General features: G+C 39.1%; 1 pseudogene; it reads right to left on the reverse strand.

The window, feature by feature from the left end:
• Positions 1-287: 287 nt before the first annotated feature.
• Positions 288-26238, reverse strand: part of LOC129465748 (interferon-induced transmembrane protein 3-like) — a 31976-nt pseudogene continuing 6025 nt past the window's right edge.

Genomic DNA, 26238 nt, shown 5'->3' on the forward strand with positions numbered 1-26238 from the left:
AAACCCTACTGATAGGAATTGGTCATTTAGTTTGTAGCCATTACCAATAATGCTTTAATTAATGAGTTTGGTTTCCATGTCCATAGATCTAGGTGAACTTCCATCACTATATTCCTATAGTAAATTTCATACAATGGGCTTGCTCCTTCAAAGGATATATGCAATTAAGATTTTTATTCAAAGTACCAGCTAGTATGTTAAAGAAAGTTTTTTTATTTTTATTTTTATTTTTTTGCACCACGAACACGTGCACTTTATTGAATGACATTGTAGAAAAGCATGTGAGGATAAAGGGCTGATACAGGACTCAGCTCTGGGGGCGGGGCAAGGAATGGAAGGCGGAGTGCCTGGAGACAGGTGGTGGGCAGAGCTCCTGGCCTGGATGCTGCCTCCTGTTCTATCGAGAGACTTGGAAGATCAGCACTGAGATGATGATGAGCAGAATGGTCAGGAGGATGCCCAGAGCCAGGGCCCAGACGTTCAGGCACTTGGCAGTGGAGACACAGGCCTGGGCCCCAGTCAGATTGCCAACCATCTTCCTGTCCATAGACTTCCTGTCCTAGACTTCACAGAGTAGGTGAATGCTATGAAGTCCAGGCAGCAGGAATTCATGAAGAGGGTGTTGAATAGGGACGAGACGATATGGTTGGGCACGAAGGTCTCACTGCCGATGTGGATCATGGTGAACGTTGGAGGCACAGGGTTGTGGGGTGCCCCCAGCACAGCCACCTCATGCTTCTCCTTGAGCATCTCATAGTTGGTGGGGAGCTGGTGTTGGCGGGAGTGAAGAGGGTTTGGACAGTGTGGTTCATGTTATCCAGGGAAAACCAGCTGTGGTCGAGTTGCTGGGATGGTTCTCCAAAAAAAAAAAAAAAAAAAAAGATTTTTATAGATAAGGACAAGTTACTCTCCAGGAGAGCATTCAAAGTTACACTTCCACCAAAAGGGTACAGGAGCCTTTTTTCCTCCATACTTTCACCAGTATTCACCATGCAATTTCTTTCTTTTTTGTTTTTGTTTTTTTTTTTGGCCAATTTGATAGATATATCATGTTTTGGTATTCATTTCCTTTATTATAATCATCTTTCACATATTTCTTGCCCATTTGTACTTTTGCTCTGTAGGATGCATGATCTTATCTTTTGCCCATTTTTCTATTGATTTGCTCACCTTACAATTCATTTGAATGAGCTCTTTGTAAATCAAGAAAATTAGCCTGTCCACCTGTCAAAAGTTTCTAATGATGAAATAAATTATTTTCTTCCCTTTATCTTAACAGATATACTTCTTAAGCCCTCTTATGCTAAGAATTTCAGCCTAATTTCACTTTAAAATGAGATATAGGCGATAACAAAAGCCAAATTGTCACCTACTTTAAAGGATAAGTGAATAATAAGAAGGCAGCATGATGTACCCAAGGGAAATTTGAGTGATCTTAGCTGGAAAGAAACCAAATATTCATGCCTTTATGCACTGCACAAAACTTGCACACCAGAACTTTAAAAGATGACTCTTTGAAAGTAGTTCTTCAGTGTCTTTCATACTCCTTAATCTTCCCAATTTTAAGTGACGCTGTTGACAAACTAATTTCCATTTTAATAATCTTAGCATCATTATGAGATAGTATTAGGCAAATATTTAAGTATAAACGATATCTACATATACTAGAAGACAAGTCATAGTTCAAGAGAAGCACGATATAAAAAGGCCATTATGATGAGAGTCAGTGGACTTGGATTCTAGATGTGCCACCATCATTCCTTTGGCACGTAACCTTGGGTAACTCCCTCAAGTTTCTGTGGTTCTGTTTTCTCATCTATAAAATGAAAATAATAATAACTTTTATTCCTAGCCAATACCTTGTTTTGCTAATTAAAAGAACTCATGAAGTATTTTGCAAACTATGCAACACTCTTGATTACTGTAATTGTTGGGAAGTAACGTATCCGTAGACTACTTTCAGCAATGTCTTACTGCCATTCTCCAAGTTGTGAAAGGTTCTGGTACTGATTACAAAATCTATTTTGAAAATTTCCCATGATATGAATATAAACAAAGTCTTAATTTCATTTGTTATTTCCTTCACATTTAAACAATTAATGGCATATTTTGATTAAACATGTTAGCTTCTTATTTGATCATGTCCAAAATATGTCTTCAAATATAGATGTGATTAGAGTGGAATCATCAACAAATCCAAGGCAATCCTTTACAAAAATAATTTATCTGTTATTGGAGACAAAATATTTAAGCTATATAATGTAAGACCTAAAAGAATGCTATTAGATTCTTGTATAAGTTTTTCTAAGATGTTTCTATCCTAATTTCTAAACATTTAGGGAAAGCTATTCTGTCTTTCAAAAAAGGAATCATTTCAGCCTGGGCAACATGGCAAAACCCCATCTCTATGACAAACACAAAAATTAGTTGGGCACGGTGGTGCACTCCTATAGTCCCAGCTAGTTGGGAAGCTGAGGTGGGAGGATCACTTGAGCCTGGAGTCTGAGGCTGCATTGAGCTGACATCATGCCACTGTACTCCAGCCTGGGTGACAGGGTGAGTGAGGCCCTGTCTAAAAAAAATAAATAAATAAAAAATAAAAAAAAACCAAAGAAACAAAAACAAACAAAAAAGATATAATTTACATACTTAAAGTTTACAAGGCTTAGGTAGTCCCAAAATCTACATTGCTTCCCGAGATGTTTACATTGAAGCTAAGAGGTGTGAGCCATTTTAGGGATTTGAAACTTTATTCAGAATAACTTCTTGTCATTGAAAAGGACATTATTAGTTAAGTGCAAATGGTCAATATTTTTGAAATTGCCTATGAACAGTCCGAATTATCTGAGAAGCAGCCCTCATTCTGGAGTTTCACATAGCATACAAACTCACATTACTGTTTCTTAAAAAATTTTCCTTAAAAAGATGATGAGTTGGGATAATTGTACCAGACGTGGTAAACAGGGCATGCTGTTCAATAGGTAGCGATGCCTCCAAAACATGTCTGTTCTTTCCTCTTTTACACACACATGCATACAAACACACGTACACATACTCAGATATTTCCATTTGGTGCCTGCTTCCTGGGTAGAACCTCAAACATGAGAAGACAAAGGGAGTTTCTGAGATGCTGGTAGGTTATTTTCTTAGGAGCCATTGCTTCTTGGCTCAGATCAGATCAGATCTGCCCTTCTTAGCCTTTGTATTGCTTGGCCTCTTCTCATGATGGCAGTAGTAGACTTCGACCTTTCCAGAATAAGTATAGAACTGGACATTACTAAGCAAGTAATCTGATTTTGGTCTTGCCTTATGCATGACCACTTTTGACTTCCTAACTTTCAGTAGCCTGGCTCACGTTTTTAGACTATTAATTATTTTCTTAGAAGATTCTGTATGTTCATGGCTCTCAGATTAGCTCTATCCACTATCAGTACCTGACATCAACAGGAATATCTAAACTCTATGGTGCCTCAATGTGTACAATGCTTTGAATGGATCCAGTACGTATTTCACCATTATCTTAACTGCAATTATTGTCACTGTGAATGTCATTATAACATATAGGGGTCTACACCATCCTTGCCTCGAGCCAAGACTCAGAAACCATGCCTCCTTTTCAAGTCCAAATGACCCCCTAGCTAAGCCTTCTGCATTTGCAAACCAGGTTGCCACTTGTTTACCATCTTGAATAAACAGATGCTTTAACTTCTGAAAAATTTCCAGTAGACTGTATGTCCTTGTGCCTTTGGGATAATGTTTTTCAACTATTCTTGGCTCTTTCTTACTTCTACCTCCTTTTACCTCCTTGCTTTTTTTCTTTAAGCATTAATCACTACCTGACATTATTTTATATATTTATTTGTTTATTATCTGTCTCCCTGAATAGACTGTAAGTTTCATGAGTTCAAAGTCCTTGCCCTTTTTGTACCCCTCTGATACCTAGTACTGAGAATAGTGACATAATAGGTGCTTACTAAATATTTGCTGAATGGATGAATGAATTATTTTTGTAACCTTGGACAAGTTACTTCTCTTTTTGAAGCTTCCCTCCTGTTGTGTGCAAAATGAGGATATTAGACTAAATTAGATGATTTCTAAGAACCACTTACATTTTATGGTTGGAGTTCAGAATACAGGTAGCTAAGGACAGTAATGGGGAGCAGCAGACAGTTGCAGAGAGCAAGTGATCTGGGTGCTATCCTGCACTGGGGGAGGGTCAGGTAAAGGATCTCTAAGGAAAAGGGAGTATACCATGTGCACATCCAGGAAAAGAAAAGTTCAGGCAGAGGGAACTGCAAATGCCAATGGGCTAAGACAGAAGTGGGTTTGGTGTGCTCAAGACAAGGCAAAGAGGAAGGCATAGCTCAAGTACAGTGAAAAGGGGAGAGAGAGTTGGAAATAAGGTCAGGAAGGCAGCCAGTGGCCAGATCGTGTGGGATGTATGTGTATGTGTGCTGGGTATGAAAGGGAATGTATGTGTGGTGTGATATGTGTAGTGCATGTGTGGCAAAGTCTTGTGTTTGTGTGGTGTATGTGCATATAGTATGTGCGGTATGGTATTTTGTGTACATGGGTTTGATGTGACAGATATGTGTGCATATGCTATGGTGTGTGTGCTATGATGTGGCATGTGTATAGTGTATTTTTCTGTCCTTGGTGGAGAGTAGAGTGTATATATGCAGTATGGTATGTATGTATGTATCTGTGTGGTGTGGCAGGTGTATAGTATATAGTGTGTACATGTGTGTTTCGTGTGAGTAGGGTATAAAATATTAGATGATGTGTGTGTGTGGTATATGTTGAAGTTACTACCCATGTTACAACAAAAGCTGATTAAAACTCATCCTGCCAGGGTGATTGAAAACCCCAGCTTGAAAATAAAATAAGCATTCTATTTTTTGGTGCTTCGTTCTGAACAAGCTTCTCCAGGATTAAAAGACTACCTTGCATATGTTACTGCACATTAATGAGGAATTTTGCTTATCAAATAATCTAGATTTTTAATAATGGATTGATGCTTTCTGAAAAAGAACATTGTTTTGCTTTTGCTACATCATCCTGATCATTGAAATCTAGTCTTTTTCAACATTGTAGATATATAATGCAGCAAAGCACAGATTCTAAAATAAATCCATAATTTAAATAAGTACAGAGTTTTAAGATTCATTTGTTTACAGTTTTGATGTAAAATGTGGGTTTTGAAAACCCAGGGATTCTTGACCTATATTATCTAGATTTTTATGCCCCTGGCATCTTGAGCTGCCAAGAAATACATATATCAAAGTGTCAGGGACAGCAAAATATGCTGTCACTTTCAACTCTGTTTTATGAATTAATATTTGTACCTAAAACCTCTCTCCTCATTCGATCAATGGAATGAGATGATATACTGTCTCCATTTTGACCCACATAGAAAACACAACCAAGATTGAAATACTAATGATTTGCTTCACTATTGAGATTTCAGTTATCTCAGAAGACAGTGAAAATGCTTCACGTCTTGACAAAAGATATGACAGAGTTTTTCCTTTAATCATAATTGTAGTGGTTGCATGCAAAAAAAGAAAATATATCCAAAATACAATGAATAAGCAGGGAAAGAGTGCAAAGGAAGTGAATCTCCCGTCTCTATTTAATATAGTTGACTAGTTTGTCCCTATGTGTACCAAGATATGTTTACCTGCTGAATATCCTGAGCAAAACAAAACAAAACCTTCTTAGGTAAGATGAGTGTATTCACTGAAGTGGCCTTCAACTAGGGATCATTTCTAAAACATTGTTGGTACTTTCAGCTGACAGACTACATGCCTCTAAGCTGTTTCATACGTAAGAGACTGAATTCACTGGAGGTACTTAAAAGGATGAGACTGTATGACGGTTGATCACTTCAGCTGTGCAAGCAGACCATGATTTGAGTCCTGGCTTTGCTCTTTACTAGGTATAGAGCATTGAGAAGTCTATTTAATTTGCTCCTCACTAAGTGTCTGTTTAAGATATAACAAGGAGGAAAAAATGAAGGAATAGGAGGTCCCTTGATCATGTTTCCCCGGAGCAACAAGAATTTGGTAGCCATCCATGGACAAAAGTGCCTTTGTGGGAGCTGTGGACTCCAGGTTGCAAAACCCAAGCACAGCCTAAAACTAAAGATGGCTCCTTTGAAAGGGCAGACTCACACCTAGGTGTTAGGCTCACAAAGTGTAGTCCTGTGACAGTATCGGAAACATTCTGTTCCTCTGTGGACTCAGCTACAGCCCCATTTGGCTTTGGTCCTGCCGCCAGAGCCATCTACCAAGGGACCTGGGAGGACTCACACCCACCTGTGCTTCAGGCGACAGGCCTGCTGACCACAGTCCTGGCTGTGGATCCTGAAGCAGCTTGGGACCCAGCTCCCAGCTCTCTTGGCCATGGTCTGAGAGAAGTCCTGCTCACACAGGAACCTGCTGGGAAATATGCCCATCCATGCCTTGAGAGGCCCATCTGCTTACCTACATTCCACAGCAGACCTTCAAAGAGCCCTGTAACTTGGCTCCAGGCCCTCTAAGCTGCAATGTGGCTGCAGTCCTCCCATCCCAGGGATGTACCAGAAGACATGCCCCTTTATGTCACTAGAGGCAGACTCACGGGCCTAAGTCCAGCTGCAGATCTTGAAGCAGCCCTCTGACCCAGCTTCAGCACCACTCAGCTGCAGTTCCAGGGCAGTCCTTCCCACCAAAGGACCCAGGAGAAGGCACCTTCATCCATGACCCAGGAGGCAGGACTTGAGCTTGTGTGTGGACCCTAAAGCAGTCCTGTGACTCAGTTTTAGTCCCTCTCTTCTGCCCAGTGAACCAGTGGGAACCCTTGCAGAGACCCTGAGGGAACTACACCCGTCCATGCATCTGGCAACAGGCCTGCCAGCTGTAGACCAAACTTCGAACCCTGAAGTGGACCCTTGTCCCAGAACCAGACCTACTGACCAAAGACTTAGAGACAGTTGATTTCACTCAAGGACCAGAGAGGATCCGTGCTCACTTGAGCCTCTGGTAACAGGCTCACCAACTACAGACCCCACACTGGACCCAGTAGCAGTCACATTGTCCAACTCCAAACCCACTCAACTGCAATCTTGGTGGCAATTCCATCAGCCCATGGACCTAACAAGAGGTCTTTACCTGCTGAAATCAATCTATAAAGACTGGAAAAGGTGTTTGCTCCTTCAAATGCACAGACACCAATGCAAAGCTACACAGATCATGAAGAATCAGGCAAACATGACACCAAAGGAAACTAACAAAGCTCCAGTAACCAACCCCCAAGAAATGTATATCTACGAATTGCCTGACAAATGATTCAAAATAATTATCTTAAAAAAGCTCAACGAGATGCAAGAGAACACAAACCAATGCAATCATGGAAACAATCCATAAACAAAATGAGAAGTATAATAAAGAAATAAAAAACATAGAAAAGAACCAAACAAAAATCTTAGAGCTGAGAAATATAATGACAGAATGAAAAAAAATCAGTAGAGAGCTTCAACAACAGACTTGATCGTGCAGAAGAAAAAAATCAGCAAATCAAAAATAAATTATTTGAAATTAGCCAATTAGAGGAACCAAAACAAAAGAAGAAATTAAAAGAATTAAGAAAGCATAAAGAAGCCATGAGATACTGTCAAGCAAATGAATTTACAAATTATGGGAACAGAAGAAGAGAGAGAGAAAGAGGCAAAAAACTATGTTAAGAAATTCATACACAAATCAATACATGTGATACATGATATTAACAAAAATAAAAATAAAAACTGTATGATCATTTCAATAGAAACAGAAATGCATTGACAAAATTCAACATCCTTTTATGATGAAAACTCTCAACTTATTATGTATAGAAACAATTTACCTCAACATAATAGAGGTCATGTATGATAAGCCCACAGCTAACATCATACTCAACTGTGAAACACTGAAATCTTTACCTCTAAGATTAGGAACAAGGCAAGGATGGATACCCATTCTTGCCAATTCTATTCAGTATAGTATTGGAAGTCCTAGCCAGAACAGTTAGGCAAGAAAAAGAAATAAATGCATCTAAATTGGAAAGGTAAAAGGTAAATTGCTTCTGTTTACAGATGACATGATCTTGTACGTAGCCAATCCTAAAGACTTGACCAACAAACTGTTACAACTAATAAATGAATTTAGTAAAGTTACAAGATACAAAATTAACATATAAACCTCAGCTGTGTTACTGTACATGAATGACAAGTTTACATGAATAAAAAACTATTCATAAAAGAAACTTAGAAAACAATTCCATTTATAATAGCATCAAAAATTAAAATATTTAGGAATAAATTTAACTAAGGAGATGAAAGATCTGTACACAGAAAACTATGACATTGATGAAAGAAATAAAGACGACGCAAATAAATAGAAAGATATCCCGTGGTCATGGAATCAGAAAAGTCATATTGCCAAAATTTCCATTTTATTTGAAGCAAGCTACAAGTTCACTGTAATCCCTATCAAAATTCCCATGGCATTTTTCACTGAAAAAGAAAAAACCCTAAAATTTACTTGTAAACACAAAAGACCCTGAATAGTTAAAACAATCTTGAACAGGAAGAACAAAGCTACAGGATCTTACTTCCTGACTTCAAATTATTTTACAAAGCTATAGTAATCAAAATAGTATGGTACGGATGTAAAAATAGACACATAGATAAACAGAAGAGAATAGAGAGCCCAGAAATAAACTTTACTAGGCATTGCCCTAATGGAAACTCTCTGTGGCAGCTCTGACCCTACATTTCCATTTAGCATTGCCCTAGTTGGGGCTCTCTGTAGTTACTCCACCCCTGCAAAAACTTTTTATCAGGGACCCCAGGCTGTTTATGACATCCTTTGAACTCTAGCTGAAAGAAACCATGCCCCCACAGCTCTTGCATTTCTCATGCCTGAAGAACTAGTAGCACATGAATACCACCAAGGTTTATGGCTTATACCTTGTAGAGTGGTGGGCTGAGCCACACCTGGTCCCACTGTGCCTTAGCCACAGCTAAGGCAGCCGAGGAGCAATGCTCGGAAATGTGGGAAGGAGAAACCTAGGAGGCTCTGGGTAGTGAGCCCACAGAGGGTTCTCAGGATCATCCTTTGAAACTATTCTGCCCTCCTAGAGCTCTGGTCCTGTAACAGGAGGGACAGCCTCAAGGATCTCTAAATGACTTGGAGGTCATTCTCCTATTGTCTTGATCATCCTTTTATCCTTTCTGTCCATACTAATCTCCTTAACAGTCTCTTGGTCACACACTTGGTTTGCTCTCCCGAATAGGCTTTTTTATTCTTTACATGGCCAGGTTGAACATTTTCAAAATTTTTCCATTCTGCTTCTCCTTTATAGTCATACATTGCATTTCTAAAAAGGGCATTGTCAGGCAATTTTGTCATCATCTGAACATCACAGAGTGTACTTACACAAATCTATATGGTATAGCCTACTACACAGCTAGGCTATATGATGGACCCAAGGGAACACAATGGTAACTATTTGTGTATCTAAACATATCTAAATATAAAAGAGATACAGTGAAAATATGGTATTATCATCCTACAGGACCACCAACAGCAAACTTAATCAACAAGCTTTGTGTGTGTTCTGTCTGCTCCACTGAGTGGCCATTTCCCTGTCTCAAAATTCCTTGGGCCTTTCTATTCCCTGAGACACAACAATATTGAAATTAGGTCAATTAATAATTCTACAATGGCCTCCAAGTGAAAGAAAAAGTCACAAGTCTCTTACTTTAAATCAAAAGCTAAGAATGATTAAGCTTACTGAGGAACCCATGTCAAAAGCTGAGATAGGCTGAAAGCAAGGCTTCTTGTGTCAAATAGTTAACCAGGTTGTAAATGCAAAACAAAAATTCTTGAAGCAAATTAAAAGTGCTACTTCAGTGAACATACAAATGATAAGAAAGCAAAACAGGCTTATTGCTGATATGGAAAATATTTTAGAGGTCTAGATAGATTATCAAACCAACCACAGCGTTCCCTCAAGCCAAAGCCTAATCCAGAACAAGACCTTAAATTTCTTTAATTCTATGAAGACTGAAAAAGGTGAGGAAGCTTCAGAAGAAAAGGTTGAAGCCAGAAGAGAGATTGGTTCATGAGGTTTAAGGAAAGAAGCCATTTCCATTACATAAAAGTGCAAGGTGAAGCAACAAGTGCTGATGTAGAAGCTGCAGGATGTTATTTAGAAGATCTTGCTAAGATAATGGATGAAGGCAGCTACACTAAACAAGATTTTCAATGTAGACAAAACAGCCTGCTGTTGGAAGAAAATCCTGTCTAGGACTTGCATAGCTAGAGAGAAGTTAGTGCCTAACTTCAAAGCTTCGAAGGACAGGCTGACTGTCTTGTTAGGTACCAATGCAACTGGTGACTTTAAGTTGAAGCTATTGCTCATTTATCATTCTGAAAATCCTAGAGCTCTTAGGAATAATGCTAAATTAACTCTGCCTGTGCTGTAGAAATGGAACAAACCCTGGATAACAACATATCTATTTACAACAAGGCTTACTGAATATTTTCAAGTCCACTATTGAGACCTATTAGAAAGATAAATTCCTTTTGCAATATTACTGCTTATTGACAATTCACCTATTCACTCAAAAGCTCTGATGGAGATGAACAAGGAGATAAATGTTGTTTTCATGCATGCTAATACAACATTCATTCTGCAGCCCATGGATCAAGGAGTAATTTCAACTTTCAAGTCTTGTCATTTAAGAAATACATTTCATAAGGCTACAGCTGCTATAGACAGTGATTCCTCTGATTGATCTGGGCAAAGAAAATTGAAAACTTTCAGGAAAAAACTTACCATTCTAGATGCCAGTGAGAACATTCATGATTCATAGGAGGAAGTCAAAATATCAACGTTAACAGAGTTTGGAAGAAGTTTTTTTGTTTTTTTTTTTTTTTGAGACGGAGTCTCGCTCTTTCACCCAGGCTGGAGTGCAGTGGCGCGATCTCAGCTCACTGCAGGCTCCGCCCCCCGGGGTTCACGCCATTCTCCTGCCTCAGCCTCCCTTGTAGCTGGGACTACAGGCGCCTGCCACCTCGCCCGGCCAATTTTTTGTATTTTTAGTAGAGACGGGGTTTCACCGTGTTAGCCAGGATGGTCTCGATCTCCTGACCTCATGATCCGCCCGCCTCGGCCTCCCAAAGTGCTGGGATTACAGGCGTGAGCCACCGCGCCCGGCGTTTGGAAGAAGTTGATTCCAGTTATCATGGGTGACTTTAAGGATTCAAGACTTCAGTGGAGGAAGTAACTGCAGATGTGGTGCAAATAGCAACACAACTAGAAATAGAAGCGGAGACGGAAGATGTGATTGAATTGCTGCAATCTCATGATAAAACTTGAACAAGTGAGGAGTTGCTTCTTATGGATAACCAAAGAAAGTGGTTTCTTGAGATGGAATCTACTCCTGGTGAAGATGCTGTGAACGTTGTTGAAATGACAACAAAGGATTTAGAATATTTAATAACCTTAGTTGATAAAGCAGTGGCAAGGTTTGAGAGGATTGACTCCAATTTTGAGATAAGTCCTACTGTGGGTAAAATGCTATCAAACAGCATCGGATGCTACAGAAAAAAATCTTTCATGAAAGGAAGAGTTAATTGATGAGGCAAACTTCATTGTTGTCTTATTTTAAGAAATTGCCACAACCACCCTAATCTTCAACAACTACCACCCTGATCAGATTGAGGCAAGACCCTATACCAGCAAAAAGATTACAGCTTGCCAATGGCTCAGATGATTATTAGCATTTTTAGCAATAAAGTATTTTTAATTAAGGTATGTACTTTTTTTTAGATACAATGATATTGCACACTTAATAAAATATAGTGTAAACATAACTTTTATATGTGCTCGGAAACCCAAAAATTCATATGATTTACTTTATTGTGATACTTGCTTTATTGCAGTGGTCAGAAACCAAAGCCACAATACTTCTCAGATATGCGTGTATGTGATTGTTTGTTGATTAAAACATGACTGTAATTATAAATTCCATCTCTGAGTCATTTCTTTCCTCTTGCATCTTACTGTATGCAGTTTAAAGTAGCCTTATAGCTTCTACAATATTTTGTTTAGAAATGTCTTTAGATATCCTAGTTCATTGCCCTTTTTTTTTTTTTTGAGATGGAGTCTTGCTCTGTTGCCCAGGCAGGGGTGCAGTGGCGCAATCTCGGCTCACTGCAATTTCCACCTCTTGGGCTCAAGCAATTCTCCTGCCTCAGCCTCCTGAGTAGCTGGGACTACAGGCATGTGTCACCATGCCCAGTTTATTTATTTATTTATTTATTTCTTTATTTATTTATTGAGACGGAGTCTCGCTCTATCACCCAGGCTGGAGTGCAGTGGCGCAATCTCGGCTCACTGCAAGCTCCGCCCCCCGGGTTCACGCCAGCTTATTTTTGTTTGTTTGTTTTTAGTAGAGACACGGTTTCACCATATTGGCCAGGCTGGTCTCAAACTTCTGACCTCAAGTGATCTGCTTGCCTCGGCCTCCCAAAGTACTGGGATTATAGGCGTGAGCCACTGTGCCCGGCCTCATTGCTCTTAAATGTCACCTTCCATAAAGCCCTCAGCCATAAGCACAATTCAGCCCTATTCTTTGCAGTTGTATAACAAGCATGGGCTTTACTTCAGTTTCCAATTCCTTGTTCCTCGATTCCATCTGAGATCTCCTCAGAATGGCTTTTACCATCCGTATTTCCATTGATATCTGTTTACCATCCATATTCTATTTCTATTGATATCTATTTACTATCCATATTTCTATTGATATCTATTTACCATCCATATTTTATTTCTATGTGTCTATCCATATTCTATTTACCATTCATATTCTATTTCTATCTGTCTACCATCCATGTTCAATTTCTATTGATATCTATTTACTATTTACTATCAGTATTTCCACTGATACCTATTTACCCACCCATATTTCTATTGATAATCTGATCACTTAAGTAATCCCTGAGAACATCTAGGCTCTCCCTAGTTCTGGAGTCTTTTAAGCCCTCACCAGAATTGCTCTTAATGCTTTATTCATGCCAAACTAGGCTTTTTCTGGCCTGCCCTTCCAAATTCTTACAGCCTGTACTCATTATCCAGTTCCAAAACCACACCCATGTTATCCATTATTTGTTATAATAACAGCCCCACTTCTGGATACCAATTTTCTTCATTCCTTTTGTGTTGCAATAACAGAATACCACAGGCCCAGTAATTTATAAATAAAGGAAATTTATTTCTCATGGTTCTGGAGGCTGGAGAGTTTTGATGTTAAGGTGCTGGCATGTTGTGAAGGCCTTCATGCTATGCCATCGCGTGGTGTAAGGCAGAAGAGCAAATGAGGGCAAGAGCAACAAACAGATGGGACCAAACTCACTTTTATAACAACCCATTTTCACAATAATGAACCCACTTCCACAATAATGACATTAACCGATTCATGAGGGAGCCTTCATGGCCTAATAACCTTTTAATGGTCCCATTTCTTAATACCATCCCAATGATAATTAAATTTTATTATGATTTTAGAGGGGACATTAAATCCACAGCAGTTAGTATAATCAAATTATGACGCTCGGAAATGAGAATGGGACCAGCTATCCTAATGCCCATGGTTTCTTGGAAAAGTGTGGATACTACAAAAAAATTTAGAATTCTGTTAGAAGAGAGTGAGTAGGGACTAGCTACAGGGCAGGAAACCAAAGGTATCTGCTATAGCAAATTTACAGGCAGAGTAGCACAACATAAGAAGCAATTCACCATAGCCCCTGAAACTCCCAGTCTTAATGGGGGATCAAGGGTTTATTTGTGTTGCCTCAGTTTTCTAGAGTTAAATGACTCCTAGGAGAAAAAAACAAAGGCCCAGAGAGCCATGTTTGATGTCCATACAGGCTTTATTTTTCAATACTTTGTCCAGTTGTTCACCACAAAGGAAAGCCTTCTACTCTAGGAAGGAAATGCACCCTTAGTTTTACAAATTTATGCATCATTAATTCAGATGTGTCTACTCTATCCTCTGGATTTTGGTGCGGCTGACTAGAGTCTCTTAAATTGTTTGAGTATCTCTGTTACCAGAGGGATCACAGCTGTTTTCAACATTTGTCACTCTTAAAATTTTTTTCTCTATTTCATGGGATTTTACAAAGTGAGCACCTTCTGTCTCCTTTTTTTCTCCTTCCCCATCCCCATTTCATTTTCCACTGTCCTCATTCCTTTAGGCTTGGTAACATTCCAAGTGAAATGGCACTGCTGAGAATCTTCCCCAGAAAACTCAGTGGAAGATACCATTAGCCTAACAATCCCTCTGGCTATTTCCAGTCTTTTCAATTTACAGAAATAAATCTGTGCTCTCAACGAATGGAAACAGCTTTCTAGCTATTATTTCTCAGTTTAGACATCACTCAATTACTTTCATAAATTTGGTATGTTGTATCTAGCTTCCAAATACTCTAACCCAGAGCTGACAATACACTTCACTCACCTTAAGTGCTTTCCCACCAGAGTTATCCCCGCTTCATTGTGTTTAAACTACAGGAAGAAACATTGGCATCCTCACCCCAATTATGGCTCCATTCTCTCTCCCTTTGTCAAATTCCCTGAGAAGCAGCGCAATAGTTGCCTCACACTTTCTGCTACCTGTTATTAGTTCCTTATTCTGCCTCTTGCTGTTAAGTGATTTGAGATAACTGTCTTTTTCAGGCTGGCTTACACATTAGTAAATGGCCTACCTATAGTTGCACTTATGTTTCAGGGTAACTTTTTCAGACAGATCCTTTAAAAGTTGACTCTGGAGCCTATCAACTTGAAGAGTGAAGAGTTGGGAGAAGTATCACAATCATTTTATGGCAAAGATTTATGCTTTAACGTGCGAGCTCTTTGTTTTAATAGCTTTTTCTTTTTCTCTGATCACAAAAATAATACTTATTCATTGTGGAGAATTTAGGAGAAAACATGTTTCATTTATATAAGGACAGGCAGCTGTTAGAAGAGATGCAGAGGAGTATATTGAAGGCAAACATTCTAATGAATAGACTAAATCACATTCTGTACCCACACAGTTACTGTAATATGGATTCAAGGCAGAAATACAGATTGCCAGTCCTTCTGCTGGCAATTTATCAGTTGACACTTATTATTAACAGCTAAAACATCTTAAGATATTTCTTTTTTTAACCCATCCCCTCAAGCATTTATATTTCTTAATGAAATATGAATTAGGTTAATTCAACAAATGTTTGGTATTAATTAGCTTGATTGTAATAATAATTTCACAATATGCCTATATATCAAATCATCATATTGTACATCTTAAATGTGTACTATTTTTATTTGTCAATCCTATTTTAACAAAGTTGGAGGGGAGAAATGTCCAATAACAAATATATACATATGTATTTAGTTTCTACTGCTACAACAGTTCCAGGTACTGCTCTAGATCAGGGAGTATGACAGTAAATAAAGCAAAGCCCTCGTGGAGCTTGTATTCCTGTACCTAAGGCAGCCAAAGAAATAGGCCGGCGCGGTGGCTCAAGCCTGTAATCCCAGCACTTTGGGAGGTCGAGGCGGGAGGACCATGAGGTCAGGAGTTTGAGACCACCCTGGCCAACATGGTGAAACCCCGTCTCTACTAAAAAAAAAAAAATACAAAAATTAGCTGGGCACAGTGGTGTGTGCCTTAGTCCCAGCTACTAGGGAGGCTGAGGCAGGAGAACCACTTGAACCCAGGAAGCAGAGGTTGCAGTGAGCCGAGATCATGCCACTGCACTGCGGTCTGGGCAACAGAGTGAGACTCCATCTCAAAAAAAAAAAGGAAAGAACTATGTAAGATGCCTCTTGAACAGAAGGCTGAAGGAAGTGGGGGCCTCACCCATGTTGATACATGGGGGAGAGCATTTCAAGCAGAGGGAAGAGCAAGTACAAAGGCACTGAGGTAGGAGCTCATGGGGTGTGTTGAGCAGCGAGGAGCTTATGGAGCAGCAAGGAGGCCAGTGTGAACTGACTGGGGTTAGCAAGAGTCTGGTAAGGATATGGGGTTAGAGAGGCATAAGAGGGCCAGATCATGTAGGCTTAGGCCATGTGGAAAGGACTTCTAATTTGACTTTGAGGTAGAAAGTCCTTGAGAATTTTGTGCAGATAGGATAGGACTTAATTTTTAAAATTAATATAAATGGTAACAAGCGAACAATTACAAATGAACAACATGACATAAAGGGAACACAGAGGAAAAGAACTAACATAAGTAACTTTGGAAAATAGTATTTTGACTGTATACTGTGTTTTATTCTGAGTTCCCCAGAAAAGCAAAACCAATAAGATATTATTTTATATATATATACTCTATATATAATATATGCACACACACATACATACACATATATTTATAAATATACAGTCATAGGCTGCATAACAACATTTTAGTCAACGATGGACTGTATATACAACAGTGATCCTATAAGATTAAATTGTATTTTTACTGTACCTTTTCTACATTTAAATATGTTTAGATACGAAAGTACTTACCATTGTATTACAGTTGCTTACAGTATTCAGAATAGTAACATGCTGTACAGGTTTGCAGCCTAGGAGCAAAAGGCTATACCATATAGCCTAGGTGTGTGGTAGGCTATACCGTCTAGACTGTGTATGTGCAGTCTACAATGTTCACACTAAGACAAAATCACCTAATGACACATTTCTCAAAGCTTATCCTGTCATCAAGCAATGTGTGACTGTATATATAAAGAGATTTATTATAAGGAGTTAGCTCATGTGGTTATGGAGGCCAGGAAGTTACAAGATTTACCATTGACAAGCTGGAGTCTCAGGAGAGCCAGTGGTATAATTCCTGTCTGAGTTTGAAGGCCTGAGAAGCAGGAAAGCCGATGGTGTAAATTCCAGTCTAAATTCAAATCTGAAGGCCAGAGAGGACCAAGGTCCCAGCTAGAGGAGCATCACATAGAGAGAAATAATTCTTTCCTGCTTAGTCTTTTATTCTATTCAGGCCTTCACCCAAATGAGATGAGACCCACCCACACTGAAGAGGGTTATCTGCTTCACTCAGTCTGTCCACTCAAATGTTAATCCCATCCAGAAACACTCTTACAGACACACCGGAAGTAAGGCTTAATTGACTATCTGGGCACCCTGTGGCCCAGTCAAGTTGACACGTAAAATCAACGTCATATACTGCAAAACAAAGACAACTGATATACGTAGATAACTGAATAAATTATTTATTCAATTCTTCTTTACAGTAGAATTCCAATTTATAAATGCGGATAGATGATAGAAATAGAAAATCATTCTTTGGTAAACACTATAGTAATAACTGTTATAGGCTAGCAATGTTGATGGATGTTAAAAATTAGTAAACAAATATGTGATGAGAAATAGGATATTTGCAGAGTCTCAGATTATCTCCCCACAACATACTTTTTAGTTACAATGGGGAAAAATCATAAATTCCAGGTGGAGAAACCTGGCCAAGACCACATTAACCAAAGTCAATATTACCATTTGTAATATGAGGTTTATTGACATCATGCACCTCCTGAGATATACACCAAGAAGGACACAATATTGCTTCTGGAGTCTTCTTGCCAAAAATGGATAACCTCTGTTGAATCATGAGAAAACATCAAACAAACCCAAATTGAAAGACTCTTCAAAATATCAAGGTCATAGAGAGTAAAGATAAAGGAATTGATCCAGATGGAGGAGAATAAGGAGACATGAAAATTACACACAATGTGGGATCCTGAATTAAATTTTAGAGCAGAAAAAGGATAATTGGAGAAATTTGATTAAGTTCCACAGATTAGGTAATAGTATTGTATCAATGTTATCTTCTAAAATAACATTAGGGCTGAGCGTGGTAGCTCAGGCCTATAATCCCAGCACTTTGGGAGGCCAAGGCAGGTGGATCACCTGAGTGATCACCTGGATCAGGAGTTCGAGACAAGCCTGGCCAACATGGCAAAACCCTGTCTCTACTAAAAATACAAAAAAATGTTAGCCGGTGTGGTGGCGCACACCTACAGTCCCAGCTACTCTGGAGGCTGAGGCAGAAGAATCGCTTGAACCTGGGAGGTGGAGGTTGCAGTAAGCCTAGATCGTGCCACTCCACTCCAGCCTGGGCAACACAGTGAGACTCCGTATCAAAAAAATAAAATAAAATAACACTAGGCTGACAGTTAGTAGAAGTTATTTAGAAAATGATTATTACATAGAATACTATAAGGAAATGTAATGATTCTAGGAAAAGGAGAAAATGCTTAGAATATAGAAATTTAGGCCAGGCACGGTGGCTCATGCCTGTAATCCCAGCACTTTGGGAGGCCGAGGCAGGCGGATCACGAGGTCAGGAGATCAAGACCATCCTGGCTAACACGGTGAAACCCTGTCTCTACTAAAAATACAAAAAAATTAGCTGGGTGTGGTGGCAGGCACCTGTAGTCCCAGCTCTCGGGAGGCTGACGCAGGAGAATGGCGTGAACCCAGGAGGTGGAGCTTACAGTGAACCGAGATCGCACCACAGCACTCCAGCCTGGGCGACAGAGCGAGACTCCGTCTCAAATAAAGAAAAAAAAAAAAAAGAATATAGAAATTTAGAAATTCAAGTTGTACTGAATTACACAGTTTAAAATCATGCAAAATGTTCCAATTGATTTGATATACATATTTAAAATAATTCAAGTTCCATACATCTTAAATCTGGCAACTTTATCTCCCAATTTAAGTCCTTTAAATATAAGGACAAAGAACTATGAACTGTTAGATATCATCAAAGGAAAGGAAAAGTCATCTATACAGAAAGAGGAAAAGAATTAGCTCTCCATAACTAAACTTTGAACGTATTAGCTCTCCATAGCTAAATTTTGAAGCTCTGCATTGCCTTCAGTGAAAGATTTTTCCAATTACTATACTTTTAAATAATCAGTTTTATTCTTTCCTCTGAATTATGAAATACATAATATGTATGTCTCTGAACAAAGAATAAAAGAACAATTCTGTTTCCCTTGTCCTATTTCCTTCTCCATGAACTGACCTTTTCATTCAAGTTCGTTTCCATGGGAAGACTAAACCTGCTGTGCTCCAGGCTAGAGCTGGACCATGTGGACTTTCTAGATAGTCTAAAATCTCTGCCCCTTTCCACAGATATTCTTTCTCTATGTGTTTCAATATGTGTTTGTTTAGTGAGGTGGGACCTACTATGCTATATTCCACTATGTCACATGCATTTAACATATTACATCATTGATGGGAGACAGTTCTCCAGGGTCTCTACACATCTTGCAAGCAAGGCACTGACTGCCCTTTGTTCCAAACCATTTGACCCAGGAGATGCGTATCTTCTACCAGCATCCATGAAACAGTAGCAGGCTAATTTGTTAGCTTGTAAGGAGAGTGACATGGTAGGTCCTTGGCAGTTTCTGGTAGTCCTTTTAACTTACCACAAGTATTTATTTCAGGCACAGGATTTCAGAAGCTCATCCCATAAGTGTACTCTATGACTTCCTTATGAGCACTACGAAAACACTCATTTGAATCATGCTTAGCACCTGAGGGAGCTGGGGTTTTGTTTTGTTTTGTTTTTAACCATTTCTTCTAGAGGTCAGTATCTCCTTTCCAGGTAACAGAACCAACTTTATGTTTCAGCCACCACGTAGAGTCCCTTTCAAAAACCTCAAGGGTTTTTGCTTTTAAAAATCTTAGTTGGTATCATAGTCCTAATTTACGCCAATGACATTTTAACACTTACGTAGATTGATTCTCCAGTCAAGTGCCTCCTAACCTACTTATAATCTGGTTCTGCTACCTAAAAGAGTAAATGTATGTGTGTGGGTCTCCTGTTTCTAAGCAGGTGACAACAGCAACTCTGGGGTCCCAACTACTCATAATCCCTTAGAGCCCCAGTTCTGGGGATCATCACGTGAAGTCTCAAGGCAGAAATATGTAGTGTAGGACAGAGGGGTGTGTGTGTGTGTGTGTGTGTGTGTATATGTGTGTGTGTGTGTGTGTGCATCTTCCTACTGCCTCCCCCAACAATAAGACTGTGATTAGCCTGTTTCTGCAAGCCTGTAAAATTATATTCATTACATTTTGCCTGGTTCCATTTTAGAAACAACTTTGAAAGTCTCAAACTAAGTATTTTTTGTTTTGTTTTGTTTTGTTTTGTTTTAGCAGGAATCCATGGGGTGGGGAGAAGAAGGGTGAGGAGATGCAGAACAAGGGCACCAGATGGTATGGATCACATAGGAGACTGAGTGGATGGATGATTCTGACATGTCTTCTCTTAGGAACAGATGTGTTGCCGGGTTGCAACAGTTCAGAAAGATGAGATGAGTACTTGCCACGAATCTTATCTTTTCTATCAGAGATTTATTGCATAGAAATTGTATTTGGCTCCTTCTTTTATTTGTTGGCTTATAACCAAAGTAAATGTTCCATATGCTGAAAGGAGCTACCCTATTTCATCTAATCTAAGATTTCTTCCATTGTAAGACACTCTATTATAATTTTATGATCAACTAAGAAAGAAAAGTCACTGCCAATTAAATATGACACGTATGTTGTGAGAGACATCCCAGTTTTAGAGATGTGAAAACGTGAAGTACCTTATGTTGTAGAATTGATGAAATATGATATGTAAATCAAGGGTTCCAAACTTTTTGCCGAAGCCATTTCATGGTGTTTTATGATCTGAATTATCATCTGAGTCTGTGACCCTGAATAATAACAATAGCTATGACCAATTGTTGAACAAATAATATGTTGCTTGTCAAATATACATTCATTATTTCCAATCCTTTCAACTACATTGCAAGGAAAAATGTATAAGTTCCATTTTACAAGTTGAGCTTCTAGAGGTCAGGTAAAGTATGAAGGTGAAGCTGCCAGGAGTGAGAGCTGAGATTGGAACCCAGCTAGGTCTCCCTTCAAAGCTGAGATGCCTTCAGTTACTCTACGGAATTGCCCTTTTTGAAGAAGCTGCCTGATTTGGGAATGCCTTTGAGAATGGTACTGTATCTAAATATTTGTGGATTGTTTTAAAAACAAGTTCCCACCCATCACACAGTTGTCACCCAGCAATAACAGTGAGACTGGCTCCTCTCTTTCAGCTAGAGTTAAAAGTGAAAGGAGGGGAGAAGGGGTAGCTATTCACCTCCACAGAAATCATGACAGACATAATGGGGCTAATGCTTTGTGAAACTGCAAAGTGCTGCGTCATTGTTTACCTTCTGCCAAGTCCTTATTCACAGCAGGGAGAAAGCCCCTTCAGAACTCCTGAAATGTTAGGGCTTCAAGTTCTTAAAGCACATGCATAATTTCTAGTACTTTATTCAAAATATACTTTTTCTTTTTCCTTTTTTATGTAATTTGAAAACATCTTCACCATAACCAAGAACAAAATTTTAACTGATGGCAAAAATATAAAGCCTTGAGGTAAGTTTTATCACTATGTATTATTGTATCCAAAGAAGAGGCCTTGACAATGTTGGCTGCTGCTGGGTTGCCATGGCAGTAATCAGTCAAACAGGAACGGGATTTTGCAAGCCTGCTTAACCCTTTTTCTTACCGAGCAGTGCAAAGCTGATAGAAAGATTTTCATTTTGCATGATACTATTGGATGAGGCAAATATATCCTTTTCTCACAAGGTTCCAGTCTTGCTCCCTGCTTCTCAAGCCATCACATTCCCTTGCACCCTTGCTCGATCCACACTGAACCACTTGCATTCTTAAGTGTGCCACAGTCTATGCCCTTGGGCTCAGGGCACACAGGGCTGCTTCTGCTTGGAACACCCTTTAGAACCTATTCTAGCCCCAACTCCTACTTCCGTTCTGTTCTGTGACCACACCACCTCCTCCAGGAAGCCTTAAGCATCCTTTCCTCCATTCAGTATGGGTTAGACACACATTCTGAGTGCTCTGATAACACTCTGTATTTACCTCTATCTTAGCACATGTCACCTTGATCACAGTTGCCTGCGGCAATTTTGGTAAAGAACATCTGGAGCTGGTCTGCCTGAGTTTGAAGCTCTCCTTCGTTACTTACTAGCTGTGATCTTGGCCAAGTCATTTGACCTCTCTAAGCCTCAGCTTCCCCCTATGTAAAAGGACAAAAATAATATCTACTTCACAGAATGACTGTGAAGATTAAGTGAGATGATCTAAGTAAAATGCCTAATGCTAATGAGTTCTCAATAAATATTATAGTAAAACTTGTCTCCTTCTAGAGTCTAAGCTCCATGAGGACAGAGACCATGTCTTTTATTTTTGAATATTCAGGACCTAACAAACATCAGGCACACAGAGAGCATTTCCTCATTGTCTAACACAATATTGTTAGACCGTGTTAGGAATGGGTTTCTCGCCGGGTGCGGTGGCTCATGCCTGTAATCCCAGCACTTTGGGAGGCCGAGGCGGGCGGATCGCCTGAGGTCAGGAGTTCGAGACCAGCCTGGCCAGCATGGTGAAACCCCGTCTCTAATAAAGATACAAAAATTAGCCGGGCGTGGTGGCAGGCGCCTGTAATCCCAGCTACTCGGGAAGCTGAGGCAGGAGAATCGCTTGAACCCGGGAGGCGGAGGTTGCGGTGAGCCGAGATCGCACCATTGCACTCCAGCCTAGGCAACAGAGCGAGACTCTGCCTCAAAAAAAAAAAAAAAAGGAATTGGTTTCTCTATATAATTTTTCCTGTAGGTAGAGCTTACCCCTGAACACATAAAAAATCCCCTTTCTTGTTAATTATATTAATTACCAAATTAATTCACATTCATTGGTGAAAATTTGGAATACACAGAATTATAAAGACAAAAACCATCTGTGGTTGGGTGGGATGGCTCACACCTGTAATCTCAGTACTTTGGGAGACGAAGGCAGGAAGATGGCTTGAGGCTAAGAGGTCAAGACTAGTCTGGTCAACATAATTGAGACCCTGTCTCTATAAGAAATTTTAAAAATTGGCCAGGCATGGTTGTGTGTGCCTGCAATCCTACCTACTGGGGAGGTTGAGGCAGGAAGATCACATGGCTGCAGTGAGCCATGATAAAGCCACTGCACTTCAGCCTAGGCAACAGAGCAAGGCCCTGTCTCTTCAAAATATTATATTGAAATATTCCAATTTAAATTTTTTTCTAATTTTTTTCATTGTGGAAATATATATAACATAAAATTCATCATCTTAACCATTTTTTAATGTATAGATCAGTGTAAAGGTGTGTTAAATACACCCATAATGTGCTACTATCACCAGGATCCATCTCTATAACTATTTTAATCTTATAAAACTGAAACTCTGTACCTGTTACAGAATAACTCTCCATTCACCACTTCTTCTAGTCCCTGGCAACCAGTATACCACTTTCTGTCTCTATGATTTTGACTTATAAGTATCTCAAATAAATGGAATCAGTATTTGTCTTTTGGTAACTGGCATGTTTTACTTAACACAGTATCCTCAAGTTCATCCATGTTGTAGCATGTGTAAGGATTTCCTTCCTTTAAAGGTTGAATAATTTTCAATTGTATGTATGTACCGCATTTCACTTATCTATTTATTTGTTGATGAATATATTTGTTGATGAATAATAGGGTTACTTCCACATTTTACCTGTTATGAATTATGCTGCTATGAACGTGGCTATACAAACATTTCTTTGAATCTCTGCTTTCAATTTTTTTGCGTGTGTTCCCAGAAGTGGAATTGCTAGATCATGATAATTCTTCAGTTTGTGACTGTTTTCCACAGCAACCATACCATTTTACATTTCCACCAACAATGCACAAGGGTTCCAATTTCTCCATATCCTTGCTTAACATTTGTTATTTTCTGGAATTGTTTTGTTTTGTTTTTTACAGTAGCCATCCTAATGGGTGCGAGGTGGTCTCTCTTTGCAGTTTTTGATTTGCATCTCCCTGATGATTAGTGAGGTTGAGCATCTTTTTATGTCCTTACTGGGCATTTGCATATTTTTGAAGAAATGCCTATAAAGTCTTTTGCCCATTTTTGAATTGGGTTGTTTGCTTTTTTGTTGTTCAGTTTTATGAGTTCCATTTATATTTCGGCTATCAATCCCTTATCAGATATATCATTTACAAATATTTTCTTCCATTCTGTGGGTTGCATTTTACTCTGTTGATACTGTCTTTTGATGCACAATTTTTATTGATAGACAATATTGGTACATATTTATGAGGTACAGGTGATATTTTTTTTTTTTTTTTTTTTTTTTTTTTGAGACGGAGTCTCGCTCTGTCACCCAGGCTGGAGTGCAGTGGCGCGATCTCGGCTCACTGCAAGCTCCGCCTCCCGGGTTCACGCCATTCTCCTGCCTCAGCCTCTCCGAGTAGCTGGGACTACAGGCGCCCGCCACCACGCCCGGCTAATTTTTTTGTATTTTTAGTAGAGACGGGGTTTCACCGTGGTCTTGATCTCCTGACCTCGTGATCCGCCCGCCTCGGCCTCCCAAAGTGCTGGGATGACAAGCGTGAGCCACCGCGCCCGGCCTGGTACAGGTGATATTTTGTTACATGCATAGACTGTAATAATCAAGTCAGGGTATTGGGGTGTCCATCACCTCAAGTATTTATCACTTCTATGTGTTGGGAACATTTCAAGTCTTCTAGCTATTTTGAAATATGCAATACATTGTTATTAACTATAGTAACCCTACTCTGCTATTGAACATTAAAACTTATTCCTTCTAACTGTGTTTGTACCCGTTAGCGAACCTCTCTTTATCTCCTGTCCCCACCCACGCATAGCCTCTGTTATCTTTCTACTCTCTACCTCCATGAAATTAACATTTTTAGCTCTCCCATATGAGTAAGAACATGCAATATTTGTCTTTCTGAACCTGGTTTATCTCACTTAACATGATGTCCCATTCCATTCATGTTGCTGCAAATGACATGATTTTATTATTTTTTTTTACAGCTGAATAGTATTACATTATGTATATATGCCACATTTTCTTTATCCATTTATCCATTGATGGACACTTAGGTTGATTCCACATTCTTGCTATTGTGAATACTGCAATAAACATGGGAGTGCAGGTATCCCTTTAATATACCAATTTCTTTTCCTCTAGATAAATACCAAGTAGTGGGATTGCTGGATTGTATGGTAGTTGTTCTATTTTTAGTTTTTTTGAGAAATCTCCCTACTGTTTTCCATAATGGCTGTACTAATTGATATTCCTACCTACAGTGTATAAGAGTTCCCTTTTCTCTTCATCCTTGCCAGCATTAGTTATTTTTTGTCTTTTGATAATAGCTATTCTAATTGGGACGAGATGATAGCTCATTGTGGTTTTTATTTGCATTTCTCTGATGATTAGTGATGTAGAGCATTTTGTTGGCCATTTGTATGTCTTCTTTTGAGAAATGTCTATTCATGGCTTTTGCCCACTTTTTAATAGGATTTTTTTTTTTTTTTTTAACTGTTGAGCTCTCAGATTTCCTTGTATATTCTGGATATTAGTCCTTTATTGAATGAACATTTTGCAAATATTTTCTCCCATTCTGTGGATTGTCTCTTCACTCAGTAGATTGTTTCCTTTGCTGTACAGAAACTATTTAGTATAGTCACAATTGTCTATTTTTGGTTTCAGTTGCCTGTACTTTTGAGGTCTTAATCATAAAATATTTGTCAAAACCAATGTCCTAAAATGTTTCTCTTATGTTTTCTTCTAGTAGTTTTACAGTTTCGGATCTTATGTTTAAGTCTATAATCCATCTTGAGTTCATTTTTGTATGTGGTGAGAGATAGGGGTCTAGTTTCATTCTTCTGCATATAGATATCAAATTTTTCTAGCACCATTTATTGAAGACAATGTCCTTTTTTCGGTGTATGTTTTTGGCAACTTTGTCAAAAATCAGTTGGCTGCAAATACATGGATTTATTTCTGGGTTCTGTATTCTGTTCCATTGGCCTATGTGTCTGTTTGTATACCAATATCATGATATTTTGTTTACTACAGCCTTGAAATATATCTTGAAGTCAGGTAGTGTGATGCCTCCAGCATCGTCTCAAGCACAATCCTCTTGTCTCAGCCTCCTGAGTAGCTAGGATTATAGGCATGCACCACCATGTCCAGCTAATTTTTTAAACAAATATTTTTGTAGAGATAGGGTCTTACTCATTGCCCAGGCTGGTTTGAACTCCCG

Source organism: Symphalangus syndactylus, chromosome 17 (assembly GCF_028878055.3).
Source record: "Symphalangus syndactylus isolate Jambi chromosome 17, NHGRI_mSymSyn1-v2.1_pri, whole genome shotgun sequence".
Taxonomy (NCBI): domain Eukaryota; kingdom Metazoa; phylum Chordata; class Mammalia; order Primates; family Hylobatidae; genus Symphalangus; species Symphalangus syndactylus.